This window comes from Castor canadensis, chromosome 6 (assembly GCF_047511655.1).
Source record: "Castor canadensis chromosome 6, mCasCan1.hap1v2, whole genome shotgun sequence".
NCBI classification, from domain to species: Eukaryota; Metazoa; Chordata; class Mammalia; order Rodentia; family Castoridae; genus Castor; species Castor canadensis.
In genome coordinates this window covers 36,807,807-36,820,787 of record NC_133391.1, presented here as the reverse complement: position 1 = coordinate 36,820,787, position 12,981 = coordinate 36,807,807, and the positions used below count along the sequence as shown (strand labels likewise).

The 12,981-nt window shown below is 40.9% G+C and overlaps 1 long non-coding RNA gene across 1 annotated transcript in view; it reads right to left on the bottom strand.

Annotated features, from left to right (window-relative positions):
• The window catches only part of LOC141424066 (uncharacterized), a 31,592-nt gene extending 18,613 nt beyond the window's left edge, over window positions 1-12,979 (bottom strand). Inside the window, exon 1 of the long non-coding RNA XR_012448891.1 lies at window positions 12,666-12,979. This is a non-coding gene — a long non-coding RNA (uncharacterized lncRNA). The remainder of the gene's footprint in view (window positions 1-12,665) is intronic.
• Window positions 12,980-12,981: the final 2 nt, after the last annotated feature.

The following is a 12,981-nucleotide window of genomic DNA, read 5'->3' as shown; positions in this document are numbered from 1 at the left end:
TTGGGCCAGGCTAACCTCACTCAGAATGATGTTCTCCAATTCCATCCATTTACCAGTGAATGATAACATTTCGTTCTTCTTCATGGCTGCATAAAATTCCATTGTGTATAGATACCACATTTGACAAGAAAATATTGATCCCTTTTTTTCTTCAGTGGGGGACTGGGGTTTGAACTTAGGGCTTCATGCTTGCAGAGCAGGAGCTAAACCACTTGGAGATGGGGAGGGGGTCTCTTGAACTATATGCCCAGGCTAGCCTCAATCACAATCCTCCTGATCTCAGCCTTCCAAGTAGTAGCATTACAGATGTGAGCTGCCAGTGTCCAGCTTTGATGATTTTTTTTCAGTACTGGGGTTTGAACTCAGAACCTACACCTTCAGCCACTCCACCGGCCCTTTTTTGTGATGGGTTGTTTCAAGATAGCATCTCTTGAACTATTGCCTGGGCTGGCTTCAAACCATGATTCTCCTGATCTCTGCCTCCTGCATAGCTAGGATTACAGGTATAAGCCACCGGTGCCCAGCCAGCTCTGATGATTTTTAAAGAGAGGCGTATCAAGATACTTTCCTCTGAAACTCTGATCTCATGTAGTTTCCAATCTAGAGAACACAGACAAGTATGCAGGTTGCCAGGGCTCCATGGCCAGGGTTCACATTGGCCAAATCATCATGTCCATCTGCACTAAGCTGAAGAATGAGGAGTACATGTCATTGTCATTGAGGCCCTACATAGGGTCAAGTTCAAGTTTTCTGTTCACCAGAAGATCCACATTTCAAAGAAGTGGCTTTCTAGTGGATGAATTTGAAACCATGGTGGCTGAGAAGTGGCTTGCCCTCCATCTCTGTGAGGTCAAATAAATCCCTGACTGTGGCCCTCTGGACAAGTGATGGGTCCTGCACTCTAAGGGCTAACACTGTGCTGCTATCTCTTTGATCACACTAGCCAATAAACCCTACTTCCTGTACACAATAAATAAATAAATAAATAAATAAAAGAACTAAGTCTAATTCCCCTCCACTTGGTGCCAGTCACCCATGCCTGTAACCCTAGCTACTAAGGAGGCAGAGACCAGGAGGATCATGGTTCAAAACTTTGCAAAACTCTATCTCGAAAATACCCCACACACCTAGGTGTAAACCTAACAAAAGATGTGAATGACCTCTACAAGGAAAACTATAAACTTCTGAAGAAAGAGATTGAGGAGGACTACAGAAAGTGGAGAGATCTCCCATGCTCATGGATTGGTAGAATCAACATAGTAAAAATGTCTATACTCTCAAAAGTAATCTACATGTTTAATGCAATTCCCATCAAAATTCCAATGACATTCATTAAAGAGATTGAAAAATCTACCATTAAATTTATATGGAAACACAAGAGACCACGAATAGCCAAGGCAATACTCAGTCAAAAGAACAATGCACGATACCTGACTTCAAACTATATTACAGAGCAATAACAATAAAAACAGCATGATACTGGCACAAAAACAGACATGAAGACCAGTGGAACAGAATAGAGGACCTAGATATGAAGCCACACCACTATAACCAACTTGTCTTTGACAAAGATGCTAAAAATATATGATGGAGAAATAGCAGCCTCTTCAACAAAAACTGCTGGGAAAACTGGTTAGCAGTCTGCAAAAAACTGAAACTAGATCCATGTATATCACCCTATACCAAGATTAACTCAAAATGGATCAAGGATCTTAATATCAGACCACAAACTCTAAAGTTGATACAGGAAAGAGTAGGAAATACTCTGGAGTTAGTAGGTATAGGTAAGAACTTTCTCAGCGGAACCCCAGCAGCACAGCAACTAAGAGATAGCATAGATAAATGGGACTTCATAAAACTAAAAAGCTTCTGTTCATCAAAAGAAATGGTCTCTACACCTAAAAAACTAGCTAGCATTTGTTGCCCTTAATGCAGAGAAACTAAAGCAGATACCTTAAAGCAACTGAGGCCAATAGGAAAAGGGGACCAGGAACTAGAGAAAAGGTTAGATCAAAAAGAATTAACCTAGAAGGTAACACCCACGCACAGGAAATCAATGTGAGTCAATGCCCTGTATAGCTATCCTTACCTCAACCAGCAAAACCCCTTGTTCCTTCCTATTATTGCTTATACTCTCTCTACAACAAAATTAGAGATAAGGGCAAAATAGTTTCTGCTGGGTATTGAGGGGGGGAGCGGGAGGGGGTGGAGTGGGTGGTAAGGGAGGGGGTGGGGGCAGGGGGAGAAATAAACCAAGCCTTGTATGCACATATGAATAATAAAAAAAATAAAATAAAAAAAAAAAAAAAAAAAAAAAGAAATGGTCTCTAAACTGAAGAGAACACCCACAGAGTGGGAGAAAATATTTTCCAGCTACACATCAGACAAAGGACTGATAACCAGAATATATAGGGAACTTAAAAAACTAAATTCTCCTAAAACTAATGAACCAATAAAGAAATGGGCAAGTGAACTAAACAGAACTTTCTCAAAAGAAGAAATTCAAATGGCAAAAAAACACATGAAAAAATGCTCACCATCTCTAGCAATAAAGGAAATGCAAATGAAAACCACACTAAGATTCCACCTCACCCCTGTTAGAATAGCCATCATCAGAAACACCACCACCAACAGGTGTTGGCGAGGATGCAGGGAAAAAGGAACCCTCTTACACTGTTTGTGGGAATGTAGACTAGTACAACCACTCTGGAAAAAAATTTGGAGGCTACTTAAAAAGCTAGACATCGATCTACCATTTGATCCAGCAATACCACTCTTGGGGATATACCCAAAAGACTGTGACACAGGTTACTCCAGAGGCACCTGCACACCCATGTTTATTGAGGCACTATTCACAATAGCCAAGTTATGGAAACAGCCAAGATGCCCCACTACTGACGAATGGATTAAGAAAATGTGGTATTTATACACAATGCAATTTCATGCAGCCATGAAGAAGAACGAAATGTTATCATTCGCTGGTAAATAGATGGAATTGGAGAACATCATTCTGAGTGAGGTTAGCCTGGCCCAAAAGACCAAAAATCGTATGTTCTCTCTCATACGCGGACATTAGATCAAAGACAAACACAACAAGGGGATTGGACTTTGAGCACATGATAAAAGCAAGAGCACACAAGGGAGGTGTGAGGATAGGTAAGACACCTAAAAAATTAGCTAGCATTTGTTGCCCTTAACGCAGAGAAACTAAAGCAGATACCTTAAAGCAACTGAGACCAATAGGAAAAGGGGAACAGGTACTAGAGAAAAGGTTAGATCAAAAAGAATTAACCTAGAAGGTAACACACACGCACAGGAAATTAATGTGAGTCAACTCCCTGTATAGCTATCCTTATCTCAACTAGCAAAAACCCTTGTTCCTTCCTATTATTGCTTATACTCTCTCTTCATCAAAATTAGAGGTAAGGGCGAAATAGTTTCTGCCGGGTATTGAGGGGGTGGGAGGGAGAGGGAGGGGGTGAAGTGGGTGGTAAGGGAGGGGGTTGGGGCAGGGGGGAGAAATGACCCAAGCATTGTATGCACATATGAATAATAAAACAATAAAAATTAAAAAAAAAAAAGGAAAACACCCAACACAAAAAAGGGCTGGTGGAGTGGCTCAAGTGGTAGAGTGCATGCCTAGCAAGTGTGAGACCCTGAGTTCAAACCCCAGTACCACCAAAAAAATAATAAAGTGGATAGCTGAGCACTGGTTGCTCACACCTGTAATCCTAGCTACTGAGGAGGCAGAGATCAAGAGGATCACAGTTCAAAGCCAGCCTGGGCGAATAGTTCCAAGAGACCCTATCTTGAAAAACCCTTCACCAAAATAGGGCTGATGGAGTGGCTTAAGGTGAAGGTCCTGAGTTCAAACCCCAGTACCACAAAAATAATCCTAGTTAGTAGAGGAGTGGAGTTCAAGGAAAGTCAGGCAAACAGTTCATGAGAACCCATCTCCAAAATAACCAGAAGAAAATGGACTGGAGGTGTGGTTCAGCAGTAGAGTGTCTGCAAGTTTGAAGTCCTTTGGGTTGGTGGAGTGGCCCAAGTGGTAGGGTGCCTGCCTAAGAAGTGTGAGGCCTTGAGTTCAAACCCCATACCACCAAAAAGAAAACAAAACAAAAAAAGCCCCAAAGCAAGTTTGAAGTCCAGAATTCAAATCCCAGTCTCAACCCCCACCAAAAAAAAGTGGAATAATATATAGTATATGACTTGGAGACTAAGAAAAAAAGAGTGACTGGTTTTTGAGCTATAGGTGCTGCTCTTAAGTCACCTTGCTCAGAGCCCACTCCCCCCTTCTTTGGGGAGTATACTTTCCTGCTTTCACTCATTCTCAGTAAAACTATGATGCTACTTTCCACAAAAAAAAAAAAAAAAAAAAAAGAGAGAGAGAGAGTGACTTCTGTCTTAGTCTCGTTTTTGTTTTGTTTTGTTTTGTGGTACTGAGTGTTTGAATTCAGGGCCTTGCACTTGCTATGTAAACACTCTACCTCTTCTTTTTTTTGCAGTACTGGAGCTTGAACTCAGGGCCTTCACCTCGAGCCACTCCACCAGTCCTATTTTTGTGAAAGGTTTTTCAAGATAGGGTCTCTCAAAGTATTTGCCCAGGCTGGCTTCGAACCGTGATCCTACTGATCTCTGCCTCTTGAGTAGCTATGATTACAGGAGTAAACCACTGGCGCCCAGCTAACACTCTACTTCTTGAGCCATGCACCCAGCCCTTGCTTGGTGTATCTCTTGGATTACTGGCGCTGGCGGAAGCCAGCTGCTGTGTTATAAGGATACTCAGTCCCTATGGAGAAGCCCAGGTGGCAAGAAAGTGTCTTGACAACAGCCACATGAGCACAGTCTTAGAAACAAGTCCCCCAGCCCCATTCAGCCTACAGATAATTGCAGCACAGCTGATAGTTTGCAACCCTGCAAAGCCACTCTTGGGTTCCTGACACAGAGAAACTGAGATAATAATGTTTAAGTAAAATGTTATTTTAATCTGCTGAGTTTTGAGATCAGTTAGCAATTGTATCCGTATGTTGGAAATCTCCAAACCCAGTGCCTTAACCTGTTTACCCTCTCAAAAAAGTAAATTTGGAGATAGTTAGGTCAGGATTAGTATGACATCTTCATGTTACCTTTTAGTACCCAGATTGCTCTCTATTCTTGTCATGGCATCTTAGCATGTGGCTTAAATTCTCTGGTTCATTTTACCAACCCATATAGTTGCTGGAACTCCAGTCATTACATTTTAATTTTAGACAGAAAACAGGAAGATGAGGGAGGGCTTTCAGGAAGCTTTGCCCACTGACTCATTAATATGTTGTTGTCTTATTGAGACTAAGAAATACTTTTTAGTGGGATGCAATGCTGCCCTAATAATAAATTCTATTAGTTAAATAAAAGAAGAAAACTAAAATTTAAAAATAAACAGGGGCCAGGTGCTGGTGACTTACGCCTGTCATCTGGGTAGTCAGAATGGGAAAATCGTGTTTCCAGGCCAGCGCAGGCAAATAGTTCTAGAGACCCCCATCTCCAAAATAACCAGAACAAAATGTACTGGAAGCATGGCTCAAGAGTAAGAGCACCTGTTTTGTAAATGCAAAGCCCTGAGTTCAAACCCCAGTCTCACCTAAATAAAATAAATACATAAACAAACAAACAGGGGGCTGGAGGTACAATTTAGTGGTAGGGCACTTGCGTAGCATACTAAGGCCTTGAGGTTTGATCCCCAGCATGGTAATAAATAAATAAATAAGTAAACAAACAAATAATTTGGTCAAGGGGTAGTGGTTCAGTCCTATAGTCCTAGCTACTTGGGAGAAGGAGATCAGAAGGATGAAGGTTGGAGACTAGCCCCAGCAAAAAGTTCACAAGACCCCATCTGAACCAATAAAACTTGGGTGTAATGGTATGTACCTGTCATCCCAGCTATATATACAAGAAGCATAAATATGTGAATTGATAAATGCCGGACCATAAGAAAAATAGCAAAGTGAAAAGGGCTGGGGTCATGGCTCAAGTGGTAGAATGCCTGCCTAGCAAGCACAAGGCCCTGAGTTTACACCCTAGTTCCATCAAAAGAAAAAAAAATGAATAGTTTTCCAAAGAAGATATGTAAGTGGTCAATAAAGGATATAAAAAGACACCTGACATCTTTAGCCAACAGGAAAATGCAAATCAAGTCCACAATGCAGCAGGGCGCACCTGAAATCACAGTACTTGGGAAGCTGAGGCAGGAGGATCCCAAGTTCTAGGCCAACCTAGGCCACAAACCTTATCTCAAATAAACAAAAACAAAGCAAAACAAACCCCATAAAGAGATAGGGCTTCACACCCACTATAGTCAATGACTATAATTGACTAGATGAATGTTGGATAGGATGGAGAAACGGAACCCCTCAAACATTACTGGTAGAAATGTAAGTGGTGCAGCCACTTGGGTTCCCCAAAAGTTTGAAGATAGAATTACCGTGTGATCTAGCAATTCTACTCCTGGATGTGTAACCAAGAGAAATGGAAACATATGGCCACACAAAAACTATACATGAATGTTCATTGGAACATTATTCATAATTGTCAAAATATAAGCTGAGTTAGGTGGATGCCTGTAATTCCAGCTACTCAGGAAGCTGAGGCAGGAGGATTGCTTGAGCCCAGGAGTTAGAAGCCAGCTTGGGCAATATAAAGAGACCATCTTAAGAAAAAAAAGGAAAGAAAAAACCTTACATACATAACAATCAAAAAATGGAAACAAGAGCTGGGGACTGGCTCAAGTGGTAGAGCGCCTGCCTAGCCTAGCAAGTGCGAAGCCAAGTTCAAACTCTAGTACCACCAAAAAAAAAAAAAAAAAAAAAGACAATGATTTATACATTCATTAGATAAAGGTACATCCATGGGATGGAATATTCATTGTTCAGCGATAAAAAAGGATGAAGTACTGATACAGTCTTCATTGATAAACCTTAAAAACAGTATATTAAACTGGGTGTTGATGGCTCAAATCTGAATCTTAGCTACTTTAGAGGCCAAGATCAAGAGGACTGTGGTTCAAGACCAGTTCGGGAAAAGAATTCTCAAAACCCCATCTTCAAAAAATGACCAGAGGTTCAAGCAGTAGAGTGTCTAGGCCTGAATTCAAACCCAAGTCCCACTAAAAAAAAATATATATATATATGCTAAGTGAAAGAAGCTTGTCACAAAGAAATATGATTTTGTTTTGCAATCTATAGAGACAGAAAGTAGTTGCATAAGGGCCAGGCATGGTCCACACCTGTAAAAACAGCTATTCAAGAGGTAGAGTTTGGGAGGATCACAGTTCAAGGCTGGCCTGGGCAAAAAGTTAACAAGACCCCATCTCAACAAACAAGCAGGGAGTGGTGGAGCAGTAGAAGATGCAGGTAGGAGGATTGCTGCCTGAGACTAGCCTCAGGGAAAAATTTGAGATCCTATTTGAAAAATAAAGCAAAAAACAGCTGGGGATGTGGATCAAGTGGTAGAGCACCTACCAGCAAGCAAGAGGCCCTGAGTTTAACGTCTAGTACCACCAAGTAAAAGTGGATGCCTGGGGCTGAGGTGGATGGGAGGATTGAAAGGTGATGGCTAAGGGATCCTGGTTTCTTTTTGAAGTAATGAAGATGTTCTAAGTTGCAGTGTTAGGGCTGGGTTGGAGTCAAGAGTAGAGCATTTGTCTAGCATGGAGGTGCTAAGTTGATTCCTGACACTGCAGACAAAGGAACAACCAAACAAAAACATTATTGTAATTCATAAATGTGTACAATTATTTGTCAATCAAAAATATTAATCAAGAGGCCAATGGCTCATGCCTGTAATCCGAGCTACTCAGGAGACTGAGATCAGGAAGATCATGGTTCGAAGCCAGCCTGGGCAAATAATTCTAGAGATCCTATCTCAAAAAAACCCAACACAAAAAAAGGCTGGTAGAGTGGCTCAAATGATAAGAGTGCCTGCCTAGGAAGCATGAGGCTCTGAGTTCAAACCTCAGTACCAAAAAAAAAAAAAATCAGTGGCTTAGTGTGAATATGAATATGGACATACCACAGAATAAATATACATATGAAAAAATATGACAAAACTTAACCTCATCAATTATAAAAACTACAAATTAAAATAATATCTATTTTTACCCTTTAAGGTTGGCAGTTGAGTTTTTACCCCAGAAATTCTATCTTCTAGGTATGTATTTTTTTCTTTCCTTCTTTTCTTCCTTCCTTCCTTCCTTCCTTCCTTCCTTCCTTCCTTCCTTCCTTTTCTCTCTCTCTGTCTCTCTCTCCCTGTCTCCTTCTCTCCCTCTCTTTTTTTCCCCTTGTTTTTAGGTATGTATTTCATAGAGCCATCTTCTTTTATTTTTTTTTTTTTTGGTGGGACTAAGGCTTGAATTCAGGGCTTCACAAAACAGCCACTCTACGGCTTGAGCCACACCTATGGTCCATTTTGCTGTGGCTACTTTGGAGATGGGTCTTGAGAACTGTTTGCCTGGGCTGGCCTCAAACTGTGATCCTGCCGATACCAGCCTTCCAAGTAGCTAGGATTATAGGTGTGAGCCTCTAGCACTGGGTTTCACAGAACCATCAAACTAAAAGTATGGTCCACGAACCACCAGTTTCAGTATTACTTGCAGTCAGAATCAACATTTTAAGAGTTCTCAGCAATCCCTGATGCAGGATAGATCAGGGAAATTGAGGCATGGGAAACAGCAGTCAGGAATTTACAAATAAGTATTGTACTAATGAATAGCTCAATTAAAAATATATAGATACTGCTTTCTGTGCCTTAAGTCTTACATTCCCTCAACAAGCTGCAACATTTACTAAAAAGAAAAAAAAGAAAAAGAAAAGAAAAAATGGCAGTGTTCTCCCCCGACCTTCCCCACTTGCCCAAAAACAATTAGTGCACTCTGAGATCTGAGCAGTGATATCTTAAAGAAAGACACTTATCCTGGGAAAGAACTCATGGCAAAATGACTCCTCTGGGCACAAAAAATATCTACAAAAGATGGACACCTGTCCAAAAAGGGGCAGGACCCATCCTTTGTTTAAAGGGATGTTCAAACATCTATGTCATAGCCAAATTTAATGAGCAGGCCGGTCTTGAAATCATTGGGCCCGGTTGATAAGACAATGTAACAGCAAAAGCAACTAATTGTACCAGGTGTCAAAACAAAAGGAAACATTTTTTGTAAGGTAAATTCAAGCCAATCTCCAACCCACTTTTTCACAATAATATCCCTGATTTAAAACACTCATTGCACCTGTTATCAGATGTGCCCATGTCCATGTCTGTGCTGTGTACTATGGTTCTATCCTTCCTTTGTTTTGCTTTACTAATAAACTTTCTCAGTCTCTACCTCAATGTGTCCTAAAATTCTTTTTCGAGACAAGATCACGAACTTGGTACCAAGGGCCAGGCAGAGGCTTCCTCCCTGGAGCATCTCCGGTTCCAGTAGCATTCCTACACACATTAAATTTTGAGAAGTACTGCCACAGCATGCTAATACTAAGATGTATCTATGGGGATTTTTATTGCAGCACTATTTATAATGTTGACTTTTTTTTTCTTTTTGTGGTACTGGGGATGAAATGTAGGGCCTCCCACATGCAAGGCAAATGCTCTATCACTGAGATACACTGGGATACCACTGAGTCCTGACAATTTTATTTTCTTTCTTTCTTTTTTATTGTTGTGCTGTGTGGGGGTACATTGTGGCATTTACAAAAGTTCTTACAACATATCAAACAATTTTCTTTTCTTCCCTCTATTTTTGGGATACTGGGGTTTGAACTCAGGGCCTCATGCATGCTAAGCCACTCCACCAGCACTCTTTTTTTTTTTTTCCTTGAAACAGTCTCCATGTATAGCTCAGGCTGGCTATAAACTCACTATTGATCCTTGTGCCTCAGCCTCCTGGACTGCTGGGATTACAGGTGTGTACCACCACATCTGGCAATTTTTTTTAAGTTTATATACAGTCAGGTGTGGTGGTGCATGCCTGCAATCCCAGTACTCAGGATGCAGAGGTAGGAGGATAATGAGCTTAAGGCCAGCTTGGGCTACACAGCAAGTTTCAAGCCAACCTGGGCTACATGGAGAGATCCTGTCTCAAAACAAATGAACAAAAAAAAAGTTAATATCTGAGGCCATTGTAGTTTACATATCGAGGTCCTGTCTCCAAAACAATAACAACAAAAGTACTTAGTGATGGTGTGCTCCTTTTATCCCAGCTAGGGCAGGAAGCATCAAATAGGACAGGCCAGCCTGGGCAAAAAGTAAAGAGCTATCTCCAAAATAACCAGAGCGAAAAGAGTTGTAGGTATGGTTTAAGTGGTACAGCACCTGCCTAGCAAGGTAAAAACATGAGTCCAAACCTCAGTATCGCCACCACCACCACCAAAAAAAAGAAATTATTTGGCAATGAAGAAATCAAATTTTTTAAAAAGTTAATATACATCACTAGGGAATAGTTAAAAAGTTATTGTACATGGGCACCTGTGGCTCACGCGTGTAATCCTAGCTACTCAGGAGGTAGAGATCAGGAGGATTGCATTTTGAGGCCAGCCCAGGCAAGTAGTTGGAGAGACACTATCTTAAAAATACTCAATACAAAAAAAGGTTGAAGGAGTGGCTCAAGTGGTAGAGTGCCTGCCTAGCAAGTGTGAGGCCCTGAGTTCAAACCCCAGTGTCACAAAAAAAAAGTTATAGTATAGCCAAATAATGGAAGACTAGACAACTAAGAGAAAGAGGGAAATCTATGTTTAGTGATATGAAAGAAGCTAAGACAAACTTCTAATGAAAAACAATCCAGTCAATAAACAGTATTCATGATTGGTATCAATATTGTTTTAAAAATCTCTATCTTTATTAATAAATAAGGGTGGTGTTCAAGGAAGTCATGGACTTTATATTCCTCACTTCCATTTTTTGCTTTTGAAAATTTTCAATTAAATATTACTTTTGTAATTGAAGTATATTCCATTTAGGCCAGCCATGAGGGGAAGATATCAGGGCTGTCATGGAGTATCTAACTCTCATTACACAGTGTAGACTTAATCCTTGCCAACTAAATACAAAATAAAACCTTGGGTGGCTCCCCACAGCTTCCAGGATAAAATCCATGTTCCCCACTGTGACCTAGCTCTGTTCCCCTCCCATTTCATCCTCCCCCAAGCTGTACCTGATATTCCAGCCAGCAAAACCACCTGCTTCCCTTGGGGCCCTTGAGCAACTCCTTATTCAGGCCTTGCCACAGGTGCTTTCTCTGTCCCAAATAGATGATATTGTGTGTATAAAGGTACTATAAAAGTATCTCTTGAGGCTGAGGTGTGGCTCAGTGGAAAGATACTTGCCTAGTATGTACAAGGTCCTGAGTTTGATTCCCAGCACAGGAAAAAAGGAAATCTGGTATTTAATAAAGAGCTCTATGCTGTTGGCTAGCATTATTAGAGCATCTGTTTTATTATATTGAATTACTTGTGTGTTTAACCCCATCACTGATCTGCAAGCTCTTGAAAGCAGTGGCTTGTGCTGAGTGCCTAGCACTTAAGAATCCAGCTCAGAGTCAGTGCTTAAGTGTTTAACAAAAGAACTGTATGTTAACCTTATACATCCCTAATTACATCTATTTTTTTTTTAATTTTTGGCACTATAAGGGTTTGAACTCAGGGTCTCTCACTTGCTAGGCAGGAACTCTACTACTTGAGCCACACTCCCCCACCCCTTATTTGCTTTAGTAATTTTTGGATTGGGTCTCATGTTTTTCCCTGGGGTCAGCATTCTATAGCTGGAATTACAGAAGAATACCACCACGTCCCTTGGTAGTTAAGATGGAGTCTTGCTAACTTTTTGCCTAGGCTAGCTGGGAACAACAATCCTCCTGATCTTTACCTTTCAAGTACATGGATTACAGATGTGAGTCACTGGGGCCAGACTAATTACACTTTTCTTTTTCACCTAAATGTCCCTTCCTCTTTCTTCTGGGACAAGGAAACTCACACCCTTTACCTTTGACTGCATTAGACCAAATGGATTTTTCCCTTTTCCACACTCCAACAATACAATCATGTTCATTTGAATAGCACTTTGAGTGCTTCCCTATTTACTTTTTCCTCTCAGCCACCCCAGTACTGAGGAAACTGAGGCAAGGGATGGAATAGATGGGAATTTGTTTGCTGAGGGTCAAATAAATGCAAAAAAAAAATTATTTATCCACATTATCCGTTTAAACCTCTAACGACCCTTTGAGATGAACATTTTTATCCCATTTCACAAATATGGAAATTAAGCATCAGTAATATAACTTTGTATTATATAGGTGTATATAACCCAAAGAAGATTAAGTGGTAGAGCTAGGTTTGGAACCTGGTATTCATATTTTAAAACCCCTGATTGATTCTAATGCTCCAGCTAGTTCTATGGCACCAGGTGAACAAATTAGTCTATTATTCCAAGCTACATTAGGCAAGAGGAATATTTCCTGATTTCCAGCCCAGACCCTGCCTCAAAAACAAAACAAAACAATAGAACAGTCAGGATAACTCATCCAGGACTCCTGTCAGTTCAGCTAGTGTGGTTAAGTTTATCCTAAGCTTATTTCAGTCTTAGGTAAACTGCTAGTAAACCAAAGATCTGCCAAGACCCCATAGCTGGTTTTAGGATACCTTGTGTTCCATCAGGCCACCTTCCAAAGCTCTAGCTGAAGGGCCTATGCAGGGGGAACAGGACCTCTTTGGTACTTCTTGTTTCTCCTAATGCCTTCCACCTCTCCCATACCCTTATTGCTTCTAGGGAACAGTTTTTTCAGCATACACAATACTTTTGCAAAGAGGATGTCCAGCCCCTTTAAGGTTTGCGGTGTCTCAATGGCCAACTACGCCTCCCTCCCAGCCTTTCTGTTCTGTTCTAAGCCCGCCCCATTATTTTTTGTTCGCCGACAATTAACGCCTTAAAGCCGAGACGCCCTTTGCGTGCCACATC